Source organism: Pinus tabuliformis, chromosome 6, assembly GCF_031772625.1.
Source record: "Pinus tabuliformis cultivar Carrire ecotype Pingquan chromosome 6, CPIR1, whole genome shotgun sequence".
NCBI classification, from domain to species: domain Eukaryota; kingdom Viridiplantae; phylum Streptophyta; class Pinopsida; order Pinales; family Pinaceae; genus Pinus; species Pinus tabuliformis.
The window spans coordinates 84,606,325-84,633,078 of NC_142292.1; positions in this window are offsets into that span (position 1 = coordinate 84,606,325).

A 26,754-nucleotide genomic window follows, 5' to 3' on the forward strand; every position below is an offset into this window, starting at 1 on the left:
GCTGGCCGCTACTCACTTGACTGTGAGGGGACCAGCACCAGTGTTCAAAGCTGAAGACACTGTAATGGCACTAACAACCGGAGTTGAATGTGCTATACAAACAGTTGGATTTGTCGGAACTGAAGTGACAGGTGTAGTGTGGACTTGTGAAACAAAAGATCCCATGGTGGGAGTGATGTGGGGGTCCCACATGGTCACAGAAGGGATCATGGCACTTACCCTATCCCTCAACGACTGGTAGCGTGGGGGGAGCGGAGAAGTAGCTGGGATGGGAGTGTCGATATTCGACAACACAGGTGTCTCGCTTACTCTAGGAGATGTCTCATCCATGTGAGAGGTAGACATTGGAGACGAAACACCAGGGGGGGTAACAGGAATATCGTCCTCGTAAGGCTCCCAGATGGGGTTCCAATTGATTTTGTAATCCTCGTCGCCCGGGGCACGAGAGTTGATCGGTTGGATACTCGGGATAACAGGAAGAGTATCACTCACAACCGGTACCTCAAGAGCAGCGGAAGACGGAGACCCTTGATCACTCGGAACGCGAGTTGATGGCTCGGCCAGGATGATAAACCTCAAACATGACCTAAGGGAATCTAAGGATAAAGGACCCTACTCAAACTAACGCACACAAATGAGGAACAAGCCTTTCTCTCTTTGGGTGACAAGAATCGCCTTACTTAGATTTGGCCTTATGGGTGCAAAGAAGGCTCTTGCAGCGTCAAACTCTCTATCACTATGTTGAAACTAGAACTACTACTAGCTTGCTCAAGGCATAGAGACAAGCTTTTATAGATAGAGAGGAAAGAGATAGGATCAACCACATTATTCATGGGATTGGCTTTATCACTTAGAAACTTCCATGAAAGGTGGCAAACCACTTCCCTTCTATGGAGATTCGAAGCCAAACCATCCTAGCTCAACATAGATTCAGTTGGTGAATGGGTTGAAGAGAACCTTCGGGAGCTTGTTGGTTAAAAACTTTACTCAATTCGGTTGGCGCGAGTGCGAATCTGAGACAGAGCACCAAGGGCGCGCCCTTTTTAGAGGATTTCCCTCATTGGCGCAGGCAGTGAACTGTGGACCCGTACTAATGCAAAAAGAGTTGTTTTCATGGGTATTTTGCAGGAGATGTCTTCAAGGCATATAAAGCTCATACTTAGAGGAATATGATGCAAGTGGTTTCAGGTCATGTCACTTCTCACAGGTCCTAGAATGAGTCCTCTAGTGTGCGGGTGAGGGGTAACAGGGACGGTGACAAACGGTGACAAATTTCTGTGTAACAGATGCCCCCTAAAGCATGAGGCCTGAGAGAGAGAGGGATGAAATGCTTTACAAGAACATGCGTGACTGAAAACACGGTCATCGGAGAACCTGTGAAAAGAAGTACAACTGATATCCCAAGTACATGATATATGTGGTATGGGCGCAGCCATCCATAACAGAGTGCATAATAATATAGATCCAAGGCATGGACGCAGCCATCCAAAGAGGATCGGTAAATAGACTCAGGCATGGTCGCAGCCATCCAGTGAATGAGTCATGTAATGATCATAATAATCCACAAATCGCAGCCTGGATTCCAACAGACAAAATCCAGGGTCTTGTGCTCCATCTTGACCCGAACAGAGTACAAGTCCAAGCATGTGAATACAGGAGTTGAAGTCGAACATGCATGAACAACGTATGATTACCAGCCAATAGTGAAAGCTGTTAACATACGCGAGAGGTACCACCAATAATGATGATGGTCCTCAAGGTACTATAGGTACAATCTATGGCGTGCGAATCAATGAGCTGGTGTCGAACACCTGTAGAATAATTTGATCGGAGGCCAATAATGAAAACCTCTCGTCGAACACGAAGAACCTGCCATTGAGGCATGCAGGCTCCAAGGCACCGGAAGGGAGTCTCTAGATCAGCTTCCTGGATAATGAGCTGAAGTCGCCAGGAAGTGACCTTGATCAAAGGTGGGCCATAGTTTTTCCCACATCATTGACACGAGACAGAGGAAGAATGTTGTGTTGAATCAAAATTATGTGAGGTATCAGAGGGGGTCGTAATGCTGCAGAGGTCAACTTCTCTTGAACATATCGGCGGCATGACAGTGGACTTGGCAGTATTTGACATCAAATGAGCAGAGGTCATGGTGATAAGGCAATGAGCAGATGAGAGGTCAAATAGGATAACCCAAACCCACGGAGGCAAGTGTAAAACAAGATTAGATGTCCCCACACAGACATGAATGCAGACTAGTGCCATGTTCAAGAGCGACATACTACCGACACGACAATAATTATGGGTCCATTTTCCCCACCATTTTTGGCGAGTACCCCAGTTATTTTTAACAAGCTTGACGGGGATAGCATATGCTTGTGGGGCATCATTACGACGGAATCCGATGTCATTAAGTTTTAACGAGTCTGACAAAGGAAGAACTCAGTGTCTTTTCCTGTTTAGAGAGTCTGAAAAGACAACAGAAAAGAAAACTCCAGGGGGTCCTTTTTCGTAAAGTTGTGTCTCAAAAGCCCAAAAAAGTATAAAACAATGCTCGAAAGAACCGCCCGACCATTATGATCGAGGAGTACTTTTCATTTATAGTGACACTGACCTGAAAAAGTAAAAAAGCGATCAACGTCATGTCGTTTCGTAACCATTAATGAACCTGAAACGACAAGGGTCTGACGATCTTTTCATTTTTACACGGTCGGAAAAGGGTTTAAAGTCGACTGCCTCTTATTTACGTTTAACGACTCAAGAGGGGTAACTCGACGATCTTTTCATTTTTAGCGAGTCAGAAAAGAGCTGAAAGATGATGCCACAGTGACTTTTTCGTGTATTTACCGAGTCCGAAAAAGTATAAAATACAACTCGTTTCACCATCGAAGTTGCAAAAAGACCTGTCATGGCACCAAAAGCAAGCGTAAAATCCATTTTTGACCAAAAATATATTAAAATATTCAAAAAACAACTTTTTAAACCTAATTACAAGTCAAAAAGTCTATAAATATGGTGAAAATGTAAAAAATAGAATTACTTTTACTTTTTACCTTTTGCATAGTAGTAGTGGTCCATTCGGGGAGTGAACTTCGAGCAGTGATTACCACCAATCCGTGCAACCATTTGAGATTCTGCCAGTTCTAGGTAAGAGGCGCTTCCCTTAGCTCCATTTTCATACTCTTTTTATGCATTTTGTTCCCTGATGGAACCTCTGCAAGGGGAATTTTAAAAATTTAGGGTTGCGCCCCATTGGCGCGGGTATCCGGCACGGGTCTGCGCCAATGGGGTGATTTGCCCAAAGGTGCCGCGCCATTGGCGCGACTGTTTTAGAAAAAGTCGCGCCAACCGCGCGACCTAACTTTTTGCTTGAATTTTCTCATCATTTTGGAAATTTGTCTGGTTTGTAAGCTTATCAGTGTTCCAATGATGATTTATTCATCCTTGTGGGTGCAGGAACCAAGCAAAAATGGTGGTGGAATGGAAAGAACGTGAGCATGATGCCGTAGATGCCTTGGCCATAGCGGATGAGGGATGTATGAATGCTTTGAGAGACAGTGGTCTCAAGAAGTTCTTCCTCACCTCTTATCTGCGAGCTCAACCGGAGCTATTACAGTTCATAGTGGATGCTTGGGATGTTGATGACCAAATATTTCGATTACGGGATCAAACCTTAGAGCTGGATGTATCTGATGTGTACTTCATTACTGGGCTATCACGGAGAGGGGCGAGCCCTATTTTGACCGGAAGCAGGCCTTCCGAAGAGAAAATAGATGAAGTGAAGGCCCGAGTGTGTCCAGAAGCACAATTTGGGAAAAACAGTGCTAAGGTGGATATCACCACCATCCATGACTTGGTTCTTAAGGTGATACTTTTCACCATCACACGTGCAGCTGGGGTACAGGCACCCCACGAGGTGAGCAAGAATCATCTGTTACAAGCGACAGAATGCCTCAGCCCCACCATTTTTGACTGGGATACAGCGGTGACTACAAATATTAAAAGGCAGCTTACAAAGTGTAAGCGCAGGGGAGTGAAACAGTTCGGGTATGGCTCGATTGTGGTGTCGTTCTTCTTGGAACGATTACCCCTCTTCTAGTACCAGGGAGCTGTAGTGGCGAACCCATTGCCACGAGAGCCTAGGATGGCTCGCTGGACAACATTGATGCTCAAAGGAGTAGGGGTCCAGCAGATGTCTTGGCAGCCCGAGTTCTTCATATGGCTTCGCCGTCAGCTGATCGTGGTAGAGGGCTGGACATACGCGGGAACCAATTTCATGGGGGATCCAGACCTCCCACTGCCCAGAGGGAGAGGAGTGGGAAGAGGGGCTAGGTATGATCTTCTTCTTTTTGATGTTTTATGTATTTTTTTTTTTTTTTGTCAACTCATGCATGTTCTGATGACAGTTGTATGTATATGTAGATGTGGGCCCAGAGCGACCAGCCGGCTTGTCTCCTATAGCGCGGAGGGCCCAACCTGCAGCTGATCCTCAGGCAAGGGGTGCCGTGGGGGAAGACCTGGTGTAGAATCTCGAGGGACTTACCCAAGGGATTCCAGGTTATGCTAGATTGGCGGAAGTGCCTTTTGCATACCAAAGGCACATAGTGCGGGTGCCGACCCGCATCCATCATCTGCTGAGACGCTTGATGCGCGCGGTGACGTGCTATCATGAGCACCACCACGAATAGACTTCTAGGCTTCTTTCATGCATATTTTTTGAGGGACATGTTGTCCGAGGATGTATCAGGATGAACATGTATTATGTTTTTAGACTATGTAATGCACGCGGTGCAAAAATTTGTGACACACATATACATATGCCTATGGTTTATTATTTTGCTTTTATGTGCTTTCTTTTATAATGTTTTGATTATAAATTACGAAAATGTCTATCTAATACATGATTAGCCAATGCATCAGATAATGTGTTTAATCGTCTTGGAATATGCTGATATGTGATAAAGTCAAAATTCCTTTCTAACAATTTAACACGTAAGTACAACCTTAAAATGTGACGGTCTCTGACGGAATATCGCCCATTGAGCTGATGGACGACAAGTTGAGAGTCTAGGTTAACAAGTAATGTACGAATACTGAGATTAATTGCCTCGGCTAATAATTCAATAACAGTGCTATATTCAGCAACATTATTTGTAGTACAGCCTAAACACACACCTTGAAAATCTATCAACTCACCGTGAGGATCGTAGATCACCCATGTTGCAGAGGACAAATTACGAGTGCTGCGGCAGGCACCATCAGCGAAACCAATGTAAGGTGCACCCAACATCTGCACAAGAAGCAAAAAGACACAATAAGAGGCAATCACGCTTTCACACCAAGCCGAAAACATGAAAACTCACACACACACACACATGCATGTACAAATCGAAGCGCATGAATCATGCATAGCACTTTTTCAAGTACAGCCCATTGCGGGGCTTATCAAGACGATTACCTTCGTAATCAACTAGCTCATACGCCCCTTTTTGCAACACTCTCTTTACAACCTAAGGGCCTAGCCACATGGGCTCGAGTTTGCCTGCCCCCAGTTTGTCATTTGCTTGGTCGTATAGCAGGACTAGATCTCCCTCAACAAAGGAACGAGGCTGAATGGTATGGTCGAAATGAGTTTTGACTCTCTTCTTTTGAGCTTCGATGGCTAGAGAGGCTAAGCAACGGGTCTCGTCTAACCGTTCTAGATAAAGAAGTCGTTCCTCTATCGGAGTAGTGTTGGGAAGCAACTTGACGACTATTTTCAACGAAGGAATTTCACATTCTATAGGAAGGGTAGCCTCCAGTCCGTAAACTAGTTGAAATGGGGTGAAATCCGTGGCATCCTTCATAGAGGTTCGGTAGGCCCACAAGGTGGGAAACAACATCAGATGCCAATTAGACTTATGCATGTCAACAGTACGTTGAAGCATCGTAACCAAAATCTTGTTAACGGCTTCAACCTGGCCGTTAGACTGAGGATAGTATGGGGTTGAACTATTGTGCCGTAAGCCTAGTTGGGTTGTCAGATCGGTCATCATGTGATTACGGAAATGCTTTCCGTGATCTCTGACGATGGCCTGTGGAACTCCGAACCGCATAATAACATGATTGAACAAAAACTGCGTCGTTGTATGACCGTCTTCAGTTAATGTGGGCATCGCCTCGGCCCATTTTGTAAAGTAATCGATGGAAACGATGATAAACCCATGCCCCCTGGCCGAGCGAGGCTTACAGGTCATATAATCAATGCCCCATTTTGCAAAAGGGCCTATGGTCACTACAGGGTGCAGCGGGGCCGGTGGCGCACGCATCTTCGGATGGTATATCTGGCATGCATGACATGAGCGGACAACAAGAATGCAATACTTAAAAATGGATGGCCAGAAATAACTAGCGCGAAGGATTTTTTGGGCTGTGGCATATCCGAACATGTGGCCACCACAGGCGCCAGAGTGGCAGTCATTCAGGACTCTCTCAGCTTCCTCGAGGGTAAGACATCGGCGGAGAATGGAGTCAACATCGAGATGGTACAGGGTGTCCCCTATGATACGATAGGGTTGAGACTGATGGCGGATCTGCCGCCGAGCATCTTTCGATATAGCGGGGTGGAAAGAGGACGTTTGTAAATAAACGATAATATCCCCATACCAAGGATTGAGGGTGCTGATCAGAAAAAGAGTTTTGTCTGGGATATGACCTTCTGAAAGAGAGGGTGCAGAAGGAGACGACAAAGAACAGAGTAACTCAGCAAAGACCAGGGACTTCTTAGACTTGGCAGTAGTAAATTCCAAGTCAAAATCTTGGAGGATTATGATCCATTTTGAGTATTTGCCCCCCAGCAACTGACGTGACAAAATGTACGTCATCGGGTTGCAGTCAGAAATCACGGTCGTGGTGCACAACAAGATATAATGCCGGAAGCGTTGGACGGCACAAACAACAGCCAATGCCAACTTCTCGATGTAAGCGTATCGAGTTTTCGTATCCAAGAGGTTGCGGCTGAGATAATATATGACATGTTCATTGCCATCATCATCGTCTTGCATGAGAACCATGCCGATAGTGGTATCGGCGGCGGCTAGATACAGAGTATAATCACGGTGGTAGTTCGGAGGTCGGAATAATGGAGCAGAGACAAGGAGACCCTTGAGTCGCTCGAAAGACTCTTGAGCGATAGCATCCAAATGGAAGGGTGTTTCTCGCTTCAATAACCATGTAAAACCCTTAGCCACCTCAGCATAGTTCAGAATGAATCGTCTTAAGAAATTTGCTTTGCCCTGCAAACTCTGCAACTACTGCAAAGAAGCAGGGGGAGGAAGGTTCAAAATCACTTCGACTTTGAGGGGGTCCAGACGGATGCCCTTTCAAGAGACGATAAACCCGAGTAGTCGGCCTGATTCAACGCAGAAGACACATATATGAGGATTGAGCCTAATACGGTAGTGTTGATAGCGAAGAAAAATTTCACAAAGATGGGAAGGATGGTCCTGACGCTTGACTGAAAGAGCTGGAAGATCATCCAGGTACGGCTGTACAATGTGATCAATGTCATGAAAGGCGTAGGACATTGCACGCTGGAAGGTAGCATCGGCATTCTTTAAACCGAAAGGGAGCTTCTTATAGGCAAAAGTGCCCCAAGGACAGATAAAAGCCATCTTATGTTGATCAGCGGGCGCAATATTGATCTAGTTATATGCAGAAAAACCGTCCATAAACGAGTAGATTTCGCTTCCAGCACTCTCATCAATAAGCTGATCAATGAAAGGTGTGGGGAAGTTATCCTTAGGACAGGCGCGGTTAGTGTCACGATAATCAACACAGACTCGAATAGTACCTTGCTTTTTGTTCACAGGGACTATATTAGAAACCCAATCCGTGAGTGGAATGGGATAAATGAAACCAGCCTTGAGAAGCTTTTCGACTTCTGCTTTAATGGCTGCGGCCTTTCGGGGGTGCACAGGTCGTAGGCGTTGACGAACAGGCTTCGCACCTGGATACGTAGGTATCTCGTGCACCACTATGCTAGGGTCGATGCCGGGCATCTCTTCGTAGGACCAAGTGAAGACATCACGAAATTCGCGAAATATATCGGTGTAAAGTTGAACTTCCTCTGGAGTGCAAGTGACTCCAATATGAATATGCTCGACAATCCCTGGTTCCACAGAGATGTCGATGGGTTGGGTTTGCATAATGTTTCCCATATTGCCCTCAGAAGACACTTGGTAAATTTGAATACGTGTTTGAAGGGGCTGGAATGGGATACACGAAGCAAACCGTTCGAGACATGCGATCATTTCATGATGGGCAGGGAGAAACGAGGAACGGTGGTGATGATCTGACCAAGGGGGTTCCTCAAGAGACATGGTCTCTATGATAGCTTCATCGGAAGGAAATATTTCCTTTAATGGATCCGAAGTAGCATCATCTCCAAGCCAAGGGAAATGAACATATGAGTTGGGAAAACCGGTCGGAAGAGCAGGTTCGGGAGGGGGAGCCGATGCAGCAACGATTTCAACGTAGTTGAGCTTGGTAGGACTCAACGGCATCATATCACCCCAGGATTCTATTTGTTTAACGGGAGGAAGGACCCACGGATCAGATCGCACGGAAATCATGTTAATAGGGGCGAGATTCGGAGGTGGAAGAGGAAAGACACCCATTAGGGCAGGATCCTTAAAGAGCCTAGCTCCCACACTCTCGAATGATTTGGAGGTATGCTCCACGAAAGGCACATTGCCTTCAGAAGAGGAGGCGAAGAAGGAGAGCTGGTCCACCGTGACAATCTTCCCCTGATGAGGGAAACGAATGACACGGAAAAGGGAGGAAGCCACGGCTTGCATGGTGTATGTCCAGCTACGTCCGAGGAGGACGTTGTAGGTAAGATTAGCATCGACAACTTCGACCTCCACTTCTACCGTCTTCCCTTCCAAGGAGATGGGCAAGCGTTGGAGGATATCATAAGGACAGGATTCTCTTCCATCTGTTAGTGTCGGTCTTGAGCCCTCCATCAGTGATCAATAACTCTTTGCATATGCATTTATAGGTGTCTCATCAGTGTCAGTTTTGCATCCCACTAGGCATGCCATAACACTGAATGGAGGAGCTGGTCTTTGTTCCCTTCTTGGCTTTGCTGGATCAGGTCATACAACAATGTAATTGAGTCAGGCTTGTTCTTGTTTTTGTCTTGAGGTCCCATGGTCTTAGGTCTAGGGTTTTGAGTCAAAATCATTTCAAGGTCATGAGTCATGGTCAGTAGGTGCCCAGCAAGCCGGAAGGAGTCTTGTACATACGTTTCATTATCATTTTCTTCAGCTATAGCTCATTTTATGCCTTGGGTTTAAAAACCTTGTTTTTAAGTCCAAGGCCATGTGGAAATTTGAAAAAATAAAGAAATTCTCAAAAATTTGTAAAATTGCCGGCAATAACCCTGGTTCCTTCGCTACAGTTCATCAGGCGGTCAAACTGCAAAAAGAATGGAGTCAAACGCATCAAGAGAGCTCATTTCAGGACAAAAAGACTCTAAACAGTGTTAAAAAAGCAAAGCAAGTTGGAAACATTAGAAAGTGGGTTCTAAAGTTAATTTTTTTTTTTTAAGTGACCCTATAAAAAGCTAATTTCCCTCTCAAATCACTCTTATTATGCAAATGAAAGTCAAAATTTCGTGCTAGAGGCAAAGGAGGCAATTCGTGGCAATTTTCTGCAAGTTCCAGCACTTGGAGTGGTGCGTGACCATTCTGAGGAGGTGCGCGACCATCTGGGTGCGCGCGACCAGTTACAGCCCAACGCACAGTGTTAAAAATACACTGGCGCGACCAGTTACAGGGGTGCGACCAGTCTGAAGGTGCGCGCGACCAGAACTTCTGTCTGCCCAGAAACTCACCCAAACTCCCGAATTTCACCAAATTTTGCTCGTGGGTTTGAAGGTATGCCTCCATCACATCGTTTTGAAATGTGTCATGATTTCAAAGGTGGATTATGGTCATAAAATTCATGCAAGAAGTCAATGTAGGAATAGGTTAAATTGGCTTGAGGTTTTTGCAAGCATATGCTTTGGTAGTTTTGTTTGTTATTCAAGGTGTTTTATTCCTTATTCCCTTCCATTCATTTTCCCATGATTAATCACAGGTGTTAAAATGCCTTTATCATTAATCTCATTTGCAAACAATACTCAAACCCTACCCCCAATCTTATACAAATCCTACCCCTAAATCATTTGCAAACCCTAGTCCTTTCAAACCCTATAAACCCTACCTTTTCCCCATGTATAATGATCAAACCCTAAGCACTAGTAACACAGCAAAATGCCTATGTAAATGTACAGCAAAAGAATGAAAAGAAACATTATAAAAAACAAATAAAAAAAAAGTGATGACAAGGCATGCACTCAAAAAATTGTAAAAACAGTGAAATTTGCCATTTTGCATAGCCTTAGAAAAATAAAGGAAAATGTCATCTTGTGTATATGTCAAAGACTTCAAAGCTCAAATAAGGTCATGACAAAATTTCATTTGCATAGTCATCAAAGAAATCAGACTTGCTGTGGTTAGGGTTTGCAGTAACATGGTATCTTTTTTTTTCCCTCCTCAAAAACTCTGTTTTTTCCCTTACCTAATTCCCTATGTAAACCCTAATTCAATTGCTTGTCCCTTCAGTTAAACTCCTTGTGCAATTGAATATCCCTCCCCATGATCAAATCACACAGTGAAACCTTAATTACTCATGGCAAATCAAAAAATAAGGCTGCCTCTGTTTTAAATGAATTGTTGTTACAAAAATTGATTGGCAGCAGACTTTGTTGAGGGTTCCGTTGTCCCCCTAAACCTAGTCCCTAATATCCTCTATTTTCCCTCATTCCCAAGATACAATCCCCTCTCCCTTCCACTGTAAAATGATCACAACAACCCCTTCCCTTCCTCTTACAATCAGAAACCCTAAATCCCTGTTTCCCAAAGCATCAAATGGTCATTTCAAAATGTGGAAAAAACAGAGTATGCTCATGAAAGATATTTGAAGACAAAATATAAAAGCAGCAGCCTGTTAAATGTTTATGATTGATGCTACCCTATTCCCTTATACTTATGCCCTCATTCCCTCCATGATGAAAATCTATATTGTCCTTTCCCTTGGTGATCATAAAACATATTTCCCTAATACAGTATTCATTTGCAAATGATGAAAGATGGAATGACATGTTTAGCATTATGTGATGTTTTCCTTCAGAATTCCCTGCTTATATATATATTTTTTCCTTTCCTATATGTAAATTCCCTCCCCTAACATATCCCTCATGATGTTTCCCCTTGAAAACAGCATACTTCACAGCATTTTGCAGGCAGGGCAGCGGTCATTTTGACTTGTTTATTCCACCTTGCTCAATAACACCATGTCAACCACCGAGACTAATGAGCAAGGTGATGACCGGTCATCATCTACTGAGATTGAGATACAGCAGAGGCCTCGTAGGGGAGGCAAGGGTGGTCACCACAGGAGGGAAGAGCCCACATCATTGACAGAGTTGCAGGCTTGCCCATTGGCACTATCTTGCTTTCAGCATATGGCTTGTTTTCAGTTTTGTGAGAGGCTGTCACACATCCAGCATCACAGGGACTTGGCCCGGTAGTTTGTCCTCCATCTCCATGACAGGCAGGTCACCCTTGCAGGGGTGAATTTTGTATTTTCTCCAGAGGCTATCACAGATGCTACCGGGATACCCAATGTGGGTGAGGTATGGCCAAGGCGCAAGTGGCTGGACCTGGTATACTATGAGCCATATGTTAGGCCTGCCTATGTGCATCACTTGTCAAGGAACTTTCCTATCAAGTTCCTCCGAGCAGAGTATATAGACATCATGAGACTCATTATGCACTACCTCACATGCGAGGGGAGATTCTCACGGGTATTTTCTTGTCATATCCGCATGCTGATGCACTTCACCAGAGTGAGGATGATGAACATCTCGGCATACTTATTTCATGACACTCAGAGGATGGTCTCTATCTTTCGGAGACAGACCCCAGCACAGCAACTTCGGAGCCTATGCCATCATGGTCTTATCCAGCTGGTTGTTTCTCATCAGCTGAGCCAGCAGGGCATTTCTTGGGCAGATTTTATCTCCCGTGAGTTCTTCACACAGCCACAGACACAGCCAGAGCCACAGCCAGAGCCAGAGGCAGTTCATGAGGAGGGAGGGCCATCACATCAGCCCGAGGTTAGTATTCCGAGACATGTGGTTTCTTCTCCTCGGGTCACTTATCAGAGAGGTCATAGGACCTTATTTGCAGCAGCTCGACGAGTACTTTCTCCACAACAGGTGGAAGGGGTCTCGTCATCATCTTCAGAGCAGCGAGTGTTATCTCCACACCAGGTGGAAGGGGCCTCGCTTTCTTCATCGGCACAGGCAGTACGAGAGGGCAAACAGCCCATGGTTGAGGATGAGGCAGTTGGCGAGGCACATGATGATTTCACTGGTCGTGATGCTCATTCTCCTTCCTCTTCAGATTTCTATGAGCTCATTAGGCAGAGAGAGGAAGAGAACCTTGTGTTGCAGCAGAAGCTTGAGATGGCTCAGTGGACTATCACTTATTTAGAGCAGCGAAACAAACAGCTGGAGACCGAGAAGGAGTTGGATGAGTTATGGAGGATTCGATTCGACCGAGTCATCAACCGCAGGAGGCCTGGGGACCCACTGCCCAAGGATAGAGAGTTATTGCTCATCCGAGTAAATTGGCGCTTGGAGGGACTGTTAGACAAGGCAAACCATGACAAAGAGCTGCTCCGGAACATGAAGACACACTACTGGGCAAGATTACAGGTTTGCAAGGCAAGAATGAAAATTCTCCAAAGAAAGCTATCGGAGGCCCGGAAGAGGAGGAAAAGGACAAATCCGCTCCGTATCTTGGCTGAAGCCTCCCTCACTCATCATGGTACTGATCAGCCTTGATCTAGCATCAAAATGTGAAAATTTAGAGAATTTTGGAGCATTTTGGAAATTTTTGGTAAAATTACAGGTTTTGCCCACGGTTTGGTCTCACCCCGGGTGAGACCATTTTGGAGGACTGCTCGGAATTTTGAAAACTTGGCATTTTTGGAAAGGGCATGCAAAAAGAAAAATTACCAATGCTTGGGAGAAGCCTGGTTTTGAGTTTTGAGCCTCCAAAAGCTCAAAATACATCAAAAAAATGACTTTCTGCCCACTTTTTGAGTTGCAGAAAGTGACCTTGGGAGAATCAACTTTTGAGGGGTCAAATCAACTCCAAATCCAGAAATTGCACTTGGGATGGAAAGTAGACCGACCAAGCTTTCCAATGAGCTATCTTGCACCTGATTTGGATCAGTGGAACCCACTCAACAACAGCTGCAAAGGGGCGCGACCAGAACTTCCAGATTTGCCAGAATTCACATTTTTGGTCAAAAAAACACTGTTTTGACTATGGTTGACTATTATTACTTGTAGATGATGGATAAATGTAATATTTTCATGGCACTTTGGTAGATTTTATCTTTCTTTACCCTTCTAGAAGCTTCCATGATGTAAAAAGTGAAAAATTAATGCATGGATGAGTTAGCTAAGTAATAGAGGCAAGTTGTTTGGCTGCCTATTTTCTAGTTCTTAGTTTAGAATTTGTTCAAACTGCTCCTAGAAAGCTGAGCTCGACCCCTAGAGGTGGGGAAAGGATTTAGATGGTCTAGATGGTCTATATTATGCTCTCTCCTTCTCATTTTGATGGTTGGACTCTTGTGTAAGGAAGCTTTATTGTATATTGTGCATCTATTTCTGCAATTGAAGGCAAGGAAAGCCAGGGTTTTACAGACATCTTTGAGGATTCTTGTGGATCTGATTGTTGATGGTGTGTTCTCTACATGTTCTTGTAAGTTTGTTTATGTGTTTCACATCTCTCTTATGCTTCTAAATTGGACAGATGAAGTGGTAAAGTTTGAATTCATGTTTTGACATGCTCAGCTTTTTAGTTTGTTCAATTTTAATGTTTTCTACTGTTTAGAGAGGATTCGAATTGTGTGTTTGCCCTCTTTAGCTTCTCCTCTATCATCTCTGATCATCCATCTTAGATTAAGGCATCAGCACTCATTCCTACCTTGCCCCTTAGATCCCCCTGTGAAAACTGTGCTCAATCCCCGCACCTTGAATTGCACTTCCACCAATTGCCACCAAAAACCCCAAAAATCATTAAATCAACCCCCTTATCAATTTACTAGCCTAAAATATTTATTATTAATTGGTCAGCCTAATCATATTGAAAGATCTATCGAATATGACCCGAGAGAGCCTTCTCATACCTCGTAGGGCTAGCTACGAGGTGAAATGGTTTGATGTAGCCTTGAGAGTTTGTCTATCTCAGCCTAGGTGAATTCCAAGCGCTAACACCATCAAAGGCTTCTAATGTCGTAGGAGACTGGCTCAGTGTTCGAGAACCAATAGCTTTCCAGCAGGCGACAGACATGATGCAAGTTGAGGCACCTTCATCAATGACTGTACGATGAATCGTTTTACCATTTATGATGACCTGTATAAGGAAAGCGATTTGGTGAGGCAGTCTCGGCGTATAGCCCTCGAGATCAAAATAAATCAGATCCGAGTCAGCCGGGTCTATGCCACCGATGGCCGATAGCAAGGACTTCCTCTGGGAGGGGCAACTCTGGAGCACTTCTAAAGTGGACATAGCAGACGGAGCCTGAGCTAAGTCCTGAATGATGTTGTAGTGCTAGGCAGCATGAGCATTAGGGTTGTAAGAAGACTTCCGGAGTACACCTTTTGGAGGGGGTCGGATAGTCGTCTAAGTGTTAGGTATTTCGATGTGGAGTGGACCCGAACTGGATGGAGGAGCGCTGGAGGGGACCTCCGGCTCTTTCCCGGCATGATTTGGATATTCTTTTGCTCGAGTATTGACATGGATAGGGATTGTCCCAGCCATAAATACTTGAGAGCCGAATGAAGAATAGGGTTGCGATGGATCTGCCACCATTTGAGTTTGCTATGAAGGGAAAGGTTCTTTAAGCACAGAAGGAGTCCCAGGAGCACCTTTCAACAATCGACTAACTTCCGACCACCTAGGGCAGTCTTTAGTGTAGTGATCCTCATCACAGATAAGACAAGGATACTTAGGTTTACGTTTGGCTCCTTCCTCGGGTGGAGGTTTAGGGGAGTGCTGTTTGGGCTGTTCGGATTTATTTTTGGCTTTCCCTTTCTTTTTCCCTTTCGAGGATTTATCCGCCATGGTAGACTGAACGACGTTAACCTCGGAAGTACTTCCAGAATTAGATTGATCCTGAGAAGTGTTTCCATTAGAATCATTCTGTTTTTGCTTCCCAGGGTTCGCGGATGATTTCTTTAAAGATGCGTTTACAGAGCCAATAACACCGTCAACAGATGGTTTTGGTAGAGCTTTGGATGTTCCGGGTCTCGGGGCGTCTGGAAAATAATCATATAAAGTACCTGACTGAGAATATACTAAGTCGAGGTACTGAGCACGCGCGAGAACTTGCTCTTCAGTTACACAAGCTCCCATGGCGATGTCTCACGCGATTGTAGGGACAAAGGAAGTCGTGAACCAATCGATCAGGAGCTGATCAAGAATCCAAAATTTGATCAGGCGACGACGCCGTCTCCATTCATGTATATGATCGGATATATGCGTGACCGTGTCCTGTTTGAGAGACGTTTGGAGATGTTTCCCTGTCTCATACCGAATGGGTAACTGAAAATGAGTTAGGAATGCCATAGCCAGAGAGTTGAAATCTTGAAATGTTCCACTATTCAACTCAATATACCACTTAGCGGTCGAGCCGGTGAGAGTCCTTTGAAAGAGGCGGAGCCGGATAGAATCATCAAGCCATGAGTTGGATGAGCACCAAAGGTGATAGGTCATGACATGGGCTTGAGGATTTTCACCAGCTTTGCCATCGAATTTTGGGCAATCACCGGGTATCTTAGTTGGAACTGGTGGCCAATATGGATTATGAAGAATGGGGTCATTCGTCAACTTGGACACATCTGGGAGTTCCAATGTCGCTAAGAAAGGCAACTGAGGATTAAAGGACATTTGTGGCTGTGGAAGAGAGGTAGTACCAGGGTTCCAACCAGGTGGTGGTTGCCCCCATGGACTTTGTCCAGATGGGCCTGGCCCATAAGGGTTCTGCCCATAGGGATTTTGCCCATAGGGGTTCTGTCCATATGGATTCTGTCCATAAGGATTTTGTCCATAAGGATTCTGTCCATATGGATTTTGTCCATAAGGATTCTATCCATAAGCAGACAATTGACCCTGGGTCTATCCCCCAGCACCCCATGGATTAGCAACTTGACCTGCAGGTGCAACATACTATTGTTGATAATTCTGGTAAGGAGTGACCTGCATTTGTTGATAATTTTGATAAGGGGTAAATTGAGTTTGCCCCTGGGGTTGCTGGTAGCCATGCATTTTCTGAGCTCCATTCTGAGCCTGATAAGAAGGCTGCGCTTGGTAAGAAGGTTGGGGTCGTGGCCCACCTTGCATTTGTTGACCAATTTGTGTCTCGGGCCCAGAAGCATGTCCTTGAACAGGTTGAGCTTGGACCATCTGGCCGGAAGGTTGACCTGGTTGGGTTTGGGACACGCCCGTTTGCCTAGAAGGATGAGCTTGCTGGGTACCAGGTTATCCTTGAGCAACCGAGGGTTGTCCTTGTGGAACAAATGGTTGAGCGGGCTAGACGACCGATTGACCTTGAGGTTGGACAGCTTGTCCAGAGGGATGACTAGGCTGGGCAGTGGGTTGGCCTTGCTGTGCAGAAAGCTAAACCGCTTGCCCAGTAGGATGACTAGACTGGGTAGTGGGTTGACCATGCTGTACATAAGGCTACGCCCCTTGCCCAGAAGGGTACCCCTGTTGGATTGCTGGTTGACCTTGTGGAATATAAGTTTGTCCAGCTTGTCCAGAGGGATAACCTTGCTGGATGCCAGGTTGACCTTGTTGGATGTAAGGTTGTCCTGGTTGTCCAGACGGGTAACCTTGCTGGATATCAGGTTGCCCCGGGTAACTAGAAGGTTGAGTCAGATAAGTAAAATATGGACCACCAGCGGCGAAAGGTTGTCCCTGATAGGGTTGTCCTTGTAGGCCCCCATGTTTTCCTGGGTGAGACTGGCCATAATATTGCTGCCCTTGGGGGGTTTGCACATAAGATGGCTGGCCTTGGTTAGGCGGTCCCTGAATCTGTGTAGGCCTTACTTGGTCCCCATGGAAAGTGGTGGCATTCCAAGTAACAGATAATGGTACCGAAACCTCAACAATAGGTAGAGTAGGCAAGGGTTGAGAAAGCTGAAGGTATTGACCAACAGAATTGTAATAATAGAATGGACCTAGCGTATTCGGATCCTGAACAGCTTGTCCATAGGCATCATATGGCCCCCCCTCCTGGGACGGGACCAGAAGAGGGTGGTGCACTTTGTGCAGGATGGATAACATTAGGTGTGTGTGCCGGTTGGCCGCTACTCACTTGACCGTGAGGGGGACCAGCACCAGTGTTCAAAGTTGAAGACGCTGTAACGGCACTAACAACCGGAGTTGAATGTGCTATACAAACATTTGGATTTTTCGGAACTGAAGTGATAGGTGTAGTGTGGACTTGTGAAACAAAAGATCCCGTGGTGGGAGTGATGTGGGGGTCCCACATGGTCGAAGCAGGGATTCTGGCACTTACCCTATCCCTCAACGACTGGTAGCGTGGGGGGAGCGGAGGAGTAGCTGGGATGGGAGTGTTGATATTCGACAACACACGTGTCTCACTTACTCTAGGAGATGTCTCGTCCATGTGAGAGGTAGACATTGGAGATGAAACACCAGGGGGTAATAGGAATATCGTCCTCGTCAGGCTCCCAGATGGGGTTCCAATTGATTTCGTAATCCTCGTTGCCAGGGGCACGAGAGTTGATCGGTTGGATACTCGGGATAACAGGAAGAGTATCACTCACAACTGGTACCTCAGGAGCAGCAGAAGACGGAGACCCTTGATCACTCAGAACAGGAGTCGATGGTTCAGCCAGGATGATAAACTTCAAACAGGACCTAAGGGAATCTAACGATAAAGGACCCTACTCAAACTAACGCACACAAGATGAGGAAAAATCCTCTCTCTCTTTGGGTGACAAGAATCTCCTTACTTAGATTTGGCCTTATGGGTGCAAAGAAGGCTCTTGCAGCATCAAACTCTCTATCACTATTCTGAAATTAGAACTACTACTAGCTTGCTCAAGGCATAGAGACAAGCTTTTATAGATAGAGAGGAAAGAGATAGGATCAACCACATTATTCATGGGATTGGCTTTATCACTTAGAAACTTCCATGAAAGGTGGCAAACCACTTCACTTCTATGGAGATTCAGAGCCAAACCATCCTAGCTCAACATAGATTCAGTTGGTGAATGGGTTGAAGAGAACCTTCGGGAGCTTGTTGGTTAAAAACTTTACTCAATTCGGTTGGCGCGAGTGCGACTCTAGGATAGAGCGCCAATGGCGTGCCCTTTTTAGAGGATTTCCCTCATTGGCGAGGGCAGTGAACTGTGGACCCGCGCTAATGCAAAAAGAGCTGTTTTCATGGGTATTTTGCAGGAGATGTCTTCAAGGCATATAAAGCTCATACTTAGAGGAATATGATGCAAGTGGTTTCAGGTCATGTCACTTCTCACAGGTCCCGGAATGAGTCCTCTAGTGTGCGGGTGAGGGGTAATAGGGACGGTGACAAACGGTGAAAAATTGCTGTGTAACAGATGCCCCCTAAAGCATGAGGCCCGAGAGAGAGAGGGGTGAAATGCTTTACAAGAACATGCGTGACTGAAAACACGGTCGTCGGAGAACCTGCGAAAAGAAGTACAACTGATATCCCAAGTACATGATATATGTGGTATGGGCGCAACCATCCATAACAGAGTGCATAATAATCTAGATCCAAGGCATGGACGTAGCCATCCAGAGAGGATCGATAAATAGACTCAGGAATGGTCGCAGCCATCCAGTGAATGAGTCATGTAATGATCATAATAATCCACAAATCGCAGCCTGGATTCAAACAGACAAAATCCAGGGTCTTGCGCTCCATCTCGACCCGAACAGAGTACAAGTCCAAGCATGTGAATACAGGAGTTGAAGTCAAACATGAATGAACATCGTCTGATTACCAACCAATAGTGAAAGCTGTTAACAGACGCGAGAGGTACCACCAATAATGACGATGGTCCTCAAGGTACTATAGGTACAATCTATGGCGTGCGAATCAATGAGCTGGTGTCGAACACCCGTAGAATCATTCGATCGGAGGCCAATGATGAAAACCTCTCATCGAACACGAAGAACCTGCCATTGAGGCATGCAGGCTCCAAGGCACCGGAAGGGAGTCTCTAGATCAGCTTCCTACATAATGAGCTGAAGTCGACAGGAAGTGACCTTGATCAAAGGTGGGCCATAGTGTTTCCCACATCATTGACACGAGATAAAGGAAGAATGTTGTGGTGAATCAAAATTATGTGAGGTATCAGAGGAGGTTGTAATGCTGCAGAGGTAAACTTCTCTTGAACATATCGGCGGCATGACAGTGGACTTGGCAGTATTTGACATCAAATGAGCAGAGGTCATGGTGACAAGGAAATGAGCAGATGAGAGGTCAAATAGGATAACCCAAACCCACGGAGGCAAGTGTAAAACAAGATGAGATGTCCCCACCCAGACATGAATGCAGACTAGTGCCATGTTCAAGAGCGACATACTGCCGACACGACGATAATTATGGGTCCATTTTCCCCACCATTTCTAGCAAGTACCCCAGTTATTTTTAACAAGCTTAACAGGGATAGCATATGCTTGTGGGGCGTCATTACGACGGAATCCGATGTCATTAAGTTTTAACGAGTCTGACAAAGGAAGAACTCGGTGTCTTTTCCTGTTTAGAGAGTCTGAAAAGACAACAGAAAAGAAAACTCCAGGGGGTCCTTTTTCGTAAAGTTGTGTCTCCCGAGCCCGAAAAAGTATAAAACAATGCTTGAAAGAACTGGCCGACCATTACGATCGAGGAGTACTTTCATTTATAGTGACATTGACCTGAAAAAGTAAAAAAGCAATCAACGTCATGTCGTTTCGTAACCATTAACGAACCTGAAACGACAAGGGTCTGACGATCTTTTCGTTTTTACACGGTCGGAAAAGGGTTTAAAGACGACCGCCTCTTATTTACGTTTAACGAATCAAGAGGGTTAACTCGGCGATCTTTTCATTTTTAGCGAGTCAGGAAAAGAGCTGAAATATGACTCCACAGTGACTTTTTCATGTATTTACCGAGTCCGAAAAAGTATAAAATACAACTGGTTTCACCATCGAAGTTGCAAAAAGACCTGTCATGGCACCAAAAGCAAGCATAAAATCCATTTTCGACCAAAAATATATTAAAATATTAAAAAAACAACTTTTTAAACCTAATTACAAGTCAAAAAGTCTATAAATATGGTGAAAATGTAAAAAATAGAATTACTTTTACTGTCCATAAATGAGTAGATTTCGCTTCCTGCACACTCATCAATAAGCTGATCAATGAAAGGTGTGGGGAAGTTATGTTGGCATTATGGCTAAAGTGTTGTCCTTGATGGCAACCCATTCAGGTGATAGATCACAGTACTTCAAGTCAGTAGCAGAGATTGATGATCAGCTATCAAATATTGAAGAAAATAAGGGGTACGCAGGTACACCTTACATAAGGTGCGTACACGCAGGTCGGTGTTACATAAAGTGCGTACATACCCGCAGTTATCCCATTCAGGAGGTGCGTACCCCAGTGCACACATTTCAAGGCAAAGAAATTCACACGTGGGGTTTCTTATGTTTAACCTTTGGTATTTAGCCGATGATTTTGTGTTATTATGGTGTCGGCCCGTGGTATTAATCCATGATTTGAGGAAGAGCTTTCCTATATAAAGCAAAGGAGATCATTTGGCTTGTGCATGTTTTGGGTTGAATATCTTATGAGGGCTAGATCTGAAATATTATGATCTCTTGGGAGTATGTCTAGATCTAAATAAGGCGAATCTACTGATGGATTGAGACCTCTTCGGTGCATGTTCAGATCTGTAGATCTGACTGTCTGGGTTATTTCTGAAGTCTTGAAATCATCTATGCCCGAAGGTACGTAGGTACAGCGAAATAAAAGTGCGTACATACGCAGGAACGAAGCGTTTCAGGTGCGCCGGTACGTAGGCACAGAAGGGTTGCAGGTGTGGAGGTCTGCAGGCAGTTCAATGGATACAATGCGTATGTAAGCAGGCGAGCAGTTGAGCAGGGTGCGTACTGTAAGCAGGCAGTACATGGGTGAAGCTGCTTACTTCTCTTAAAATATTTGTTTATCATTGCTGTGTTCTAGGTCTGGTCCTATTATTGTTGATCTGGTTACTACAGTTGACTGGGTGATTCTCTTATACTTGATGATCATTTGATGCTTATGGATCCAGTTTGAAAATTTATGAAAAGTGGTCCTTGTAAGAAAAGAAGTAGGGGGTTGTAGCTCCCTTCCAGGAGAGACTGGAAAACGAGAGAGAGAGTTGTAGCTCTCTGCAGGTTGCAGCCTGCGTACTGGTAAATGACTGCACCAATACATAACCATTGTAAAAGGAGTTTCTAATTTGAAAGAAGATAGAGACATATTGCAGCAGGTGGTTTTCACCCACATTGGGTTTCCACCTTACATCTTGTGTTCTTTGGTGTGACTATCTGTTTTCTTTGTTCATGTTCATTATTTTATGGTACTGACATGCAAAAATAATTCAAGGAACAAATAAGGAAGATTTATTAAAAGAGTTAGATAATACTGATTCACCCCCCCCTCTCAGTATTATTTCCAACAAGTTATCCTTAGGACAGGCGCGGTTAATGTCACGATAATCAACACAGACTCGAATAGTACCTTGCTTTTTGTTCACAGGGACTATATTAGAAACCTAATCCGTGAGTGGAATGGGGTAAATGAAACCAGCCTTGAGAAGCTTTTCGACTTCTGCTTTAATGGCTGCGGCCTTTCGGGGGTGCACAGGTCGTAGGCGTTGACAAACAGGCTTAGCACCTGGATACGTAGGTATCTCATGCACCATTATGCTAGGTCGATGCCGTCCATCTCTTCATAGGACCAAGCGAATATATCACGAAATTCACAAAATAGATCGGTGTAAAGTTAAACTTCCTCTGGAGTGCAAGTGACTCCAATATGAATATGCTCGACAATCCCTGGTTCCACAGAGATGTCGATGGGTTGGGTTTGCATAATGTTTCCAATATTTCCCTCAGAAGACACTTGGTAAATTTGAATAGGTGTTTGAAGGGTCTGGAATGGGATACACGAAGCAAACCATTCGAGACATGCGATCATTTCCTGATGGGCAGGGAGAAACGAGGAATGCTGGTGATGATCTGACCAAGGGGGTTCCTCAAGAGACATGGTCTCTATGATAGCTTCATCGGAAGGAAATATTTTCTTTAATGGATCTGAAGTAGCATCATGTCCAAGCCAAGGGAAATGAACTTATGAGTCGAGAACACCGCTCGGAAGAGCAGGTTCGGGAAGAGGAGCCGATCCAGCAATGATTTCGACGTAGTTGAGCTCGGCAGGACGCAACAGCATCATATTGCCCCAGGATTCTATTTGATTAGCGGGAGGAAGGACCCACGGATCAGATCGCACGAAAATCATGTTAATAGGGGTGAGATTCAGAGGTGGAAGAGGAAAGACACCCATTAGGGCAGGATCCTTAAAGAGCCCAGCTCCCACACTCTCAAATGATTTGGAGGTATGCTCCACAAAAGGCACATTGCCTTCATAAGAGGAGGCGAAGAAGGAGAGCTGCTCCACCGTGATAATCTTCCCCTGATGAGGGAAACGAATGACATGGAAAAGGGAGGAAGCCACAGCTTGCATGGCGTATGTCCAGGTACGTTCGAGGAGGAGGTTGTAGGTAAGATTAGCGTCGACAACTTCGACCTCCACTTCTACCGTCTTCCCTTCCAAGGAGATGGGCAAGCGTTGGAGGATACCATAAGGACGAGATTCTCTTCCATCAAAGGCTTCTAATGTCGTAGGAGACTGGCTTAGTGTTGGAGATCCAATAGCTTTCCAGCAGGTGATAGACATGATGCAAGTTGAGGCACCTTCATCAATGACTGTACGATGAATCGTTTTACCATTGATGATGACCTGTATAAGGAAAGTGATTTGGTGAGGTAGTCTCGGCATATAGCCCTCGAGATCAAAAGAAATCAAATCCGAGTCAGCCAGGTCTATGCCACCGATGGCCGATAGCAAGGACTTCCTCTGGGAGGGGCAACTCTGGAGCACTTCTAAAGTGGACATAGCAGACGGAGCCTGAGCTAAGTCCTAAATGATGTTGTAGTGCTGGGTAGCATGAGCATTAGGGTTTTAAGAAGACTTCCGGAGTACACCTTTTGGAGGGGGTCGGATAGTCGTCTCAGTGCTAGGTCTTTCGATGTGGAGTGGACCCGAACTGGATGGAGGAGCACTGGAGAGGACCTCCGGCTCTTTCCCGGAATGAGATGGATATTCTTTTGCTCGAGTAGTGACATGGATGGGGATTGTCCCAGCCATAAATACTTGAGAGCCGAATGAAGAAGAGGGTTGCGATGGATTTGCCACCATTTGAGTTTGCTGTGAAGGGAAAGGTTATTTAAGCACAGGAGGAGTCCCAGTAGCACCTTTCAACAATCGACTAACTTCGGACCGCCTAGGGAAGTATTTAGTGTAGTGATCCTCATCACCGATAAGACAAGGATACTTAGGTTTACATTTGGCTCCTTCCTCAGGTGGAGGTTTAGGGGAGTCCTGTTTGGGCTGTTCGGATTTATTTTTGGCTTTCCCTTTCTTTTTCCCTTTTGAGGATTTATCCGCCGTGGTAGACTGAACGGCGTTAACCTCGGAAGTACTTATAGAATTAGATTGACCCTGAGAAGTGTTTCCATTAGAATCATTCTGTTTTTGCTTCCCAGGGTTCGTGGATGATTTCTTTGAAGATGCATTTACAGAGCCAATAACACTGTCAACAGATGGTTTTGGCAGAGCTTTGGATGTTCCGGGTCTCGGGGCGTCTGGAAAATAATCATATAAAGTACCTGACTGAGAATATACTAAGTCGAGGTACTGAGCACATGCGATAGCTTGCTCTTTAGTTACACAAGCTCCCATGGCGATGTCTCGCGCGATTGTAGGGACAAAGGAAGTCGTGAACCAATCGGTCAGGAGCTGATCAGGAATCCAAAATTTGATCAGGCGACTACGCCGTCTCCATTCATGTATATGATCGGATATATGCATGGTCATGTCCTGTTTGAGAGATGTGAGGAGATGTGTCCCTGTCTCATACCGAATGGGTAACTGAAAATGAGTTAGGAATGCCATAGCCAGCGAGTTGAAATCTTGAAATCTTCTGCGATTCAACTCAATATGCCACTTAGCGGCCGAGCCGGTGAGAGTCCTTTGAAAGAGGCGGAGCCGGATAGAATCGTCAAGCCATGAGTTGGATGAGCACCAAAGGTGATAGGTCATGACATGGGCTTGAGGGTTCTCACCAGCTTTGCCATCGAATTTCGGGCAATCACCGGGTATCTTAGTTGGAACTGGTGGCCAATATGGATTATGAAGAATGGGGTCATTCGTCAACTTGGACACATCTGGGAGTTCCAGTGTCGCTAAGAGAGGCAACTGAGGATTAAAGGATATTTGTGGCTGTGGAAGAGAGGTAGTACTAGGGTTCCTACTAGGTGGTGGTTGCCCCCATGGACTTTGTCCAGATGGGCCTGGCCCATAAGGGTTCTGCCCATAGGGATTTTGCCCATAGGGGTTCTGTCCATATGGATTCTGTCCATAAGGATTCTGTCCATAAGGATTCTGTCCATATGGATTTTGTCCATAAGGATTCTATCCATAAGCAAACAGTTGACCCTGGGTCTGTCCCCAGCACCCCATGGATTAACAACTTGACCTGCAAGTGCAACATACTATTGCTGATAATTCTGGTAAGGAGTGACCTGCAATTGTTGATAATTTTGATAAGGGGTAAATTGAGTTTTCCCCTGGGGTTGCTGGTAGCCATGCGTTTGCTGAGATCCATATTGAGCCTGATAAGAAGGCTGCGCTTGGTAAGAAGGTTGGGGTCGTGGCCCACCTTGCATTTGTTGACCAATTTGAGTTTGGGGCCTAGAAGGATGTCCTTGAACAGGTTGAGCTTGGACGATCTGGTCGGAAGGTTGGCCTGGTTGGGTTTGGGACGGGCCCGTTTGCCCAGAAGGATGAGCTTGCTGGGTACCAGGTTATCCTTGAGCAACCGAGGGTTGTCCTTGCGGAACAGATGGTTGAGCGGGCTGGACGGCCGGTTGACCTTGAGGTTGGCGAACCTGTCCAGAGGGATGATTAGGCTGGGTAGTGGGTTGGCCTTGCTATGCAGAAAGCTGACCCGCTTGCCCAGTAGGATGAATAGATTGGGTAGTGGGTTGACCCTGTTGTACGTAAGGCTGCCCCACTTGCCCAGAAGGTTACCCCTGTTGGACTGCCGGTTGACCTTGTGGAATATAAGTTTGTCCAGCTTGTCCAGAGGGATAACCCTGCTGGATACCAGGTTGACCTTGTTGGATGTAAGGTTGTCCTGGTTGTCCAGACGGGTAACCAGAAGGTTGAGTCAGATAAGTAAAAGATGGACCACCAGCGGCCAAAGGTTGTCCCTGATAGGGTTGTCCTTGTAGGCCCCCAGGTTGTCCTGGGTGAGACTGGCCATAATATTGCTGCCCTTGGGGGGTTTGCACATAAGATGGCTGGCCTTGGTTATGCGGTCCCTGAAGCTGTGCAGGCCTTACTTGGCGCCCATGGAAAGTGGTGGCATTCCAAGTAACAAATAATGGTACCGAAACCTCAACAATAGGTTGAGTAGGCAAGGGTTGAAAAAGCTGAAGGTATTTACCAGCAGAATTGTAATAATAGAATGGACCTTGCGCATTCGGATCCTGAACAGCTTGTCCATAGGCATCATATGGCCCCCCTCCTGGGACGGGACCAGAAGAGGGTGGTGCACTTTGTGCAGGATGGATAACTTTAGGTGTGTGTGCCAGCTGGCCGCTACTCACTTGACCGTGAGGGGGACCAGCACCAGTGTTCAAAGCTGAAGACACTGTAACGGCACTAACAACCAGAGTTGAATGTGCTATACAAACAGTTGGATTTGTCGGAATTGAAGTGATAGGTGTAGTGTGGACTTGTGAAACAAAAGATCCTGTGGTGGGAGTGATGTGGGGGTCCCACATGGTCAAAGCAGGGATCCTTGCACTTACCCTATCCCTCAACGACTGGTAGCATGGGGGGAGCAGAGAAGTAGCTGGGATGGGAGTGTCGATATTCAACAACACAGGTGTCTCGCTTACTCTAGGAGATGTCTCATCCATGTGAGAGGTAGACATTGGAGACGAAACACCAGGGGGGGTAACAGGAATATCATCCTCGTCAGGCTCCCAGATGGGGTTCCAATTGATTTTGTAATCCTCATCACCCGGGACATGAGAGTTGATCGGTTGGATACTCGGGATAACAGGAAGAGTATCACTCACAACCGGTACCTCAGGAGCAGCGGAAGACGGAGACCCTTGATCACTCGGAACGGGAGTCAATGGTTCAGCCAGGATGATAAACTTCAAACAAGACCTAAGGGAATCTAACGATAAAGGACCCTAATCAAACTAACGCACA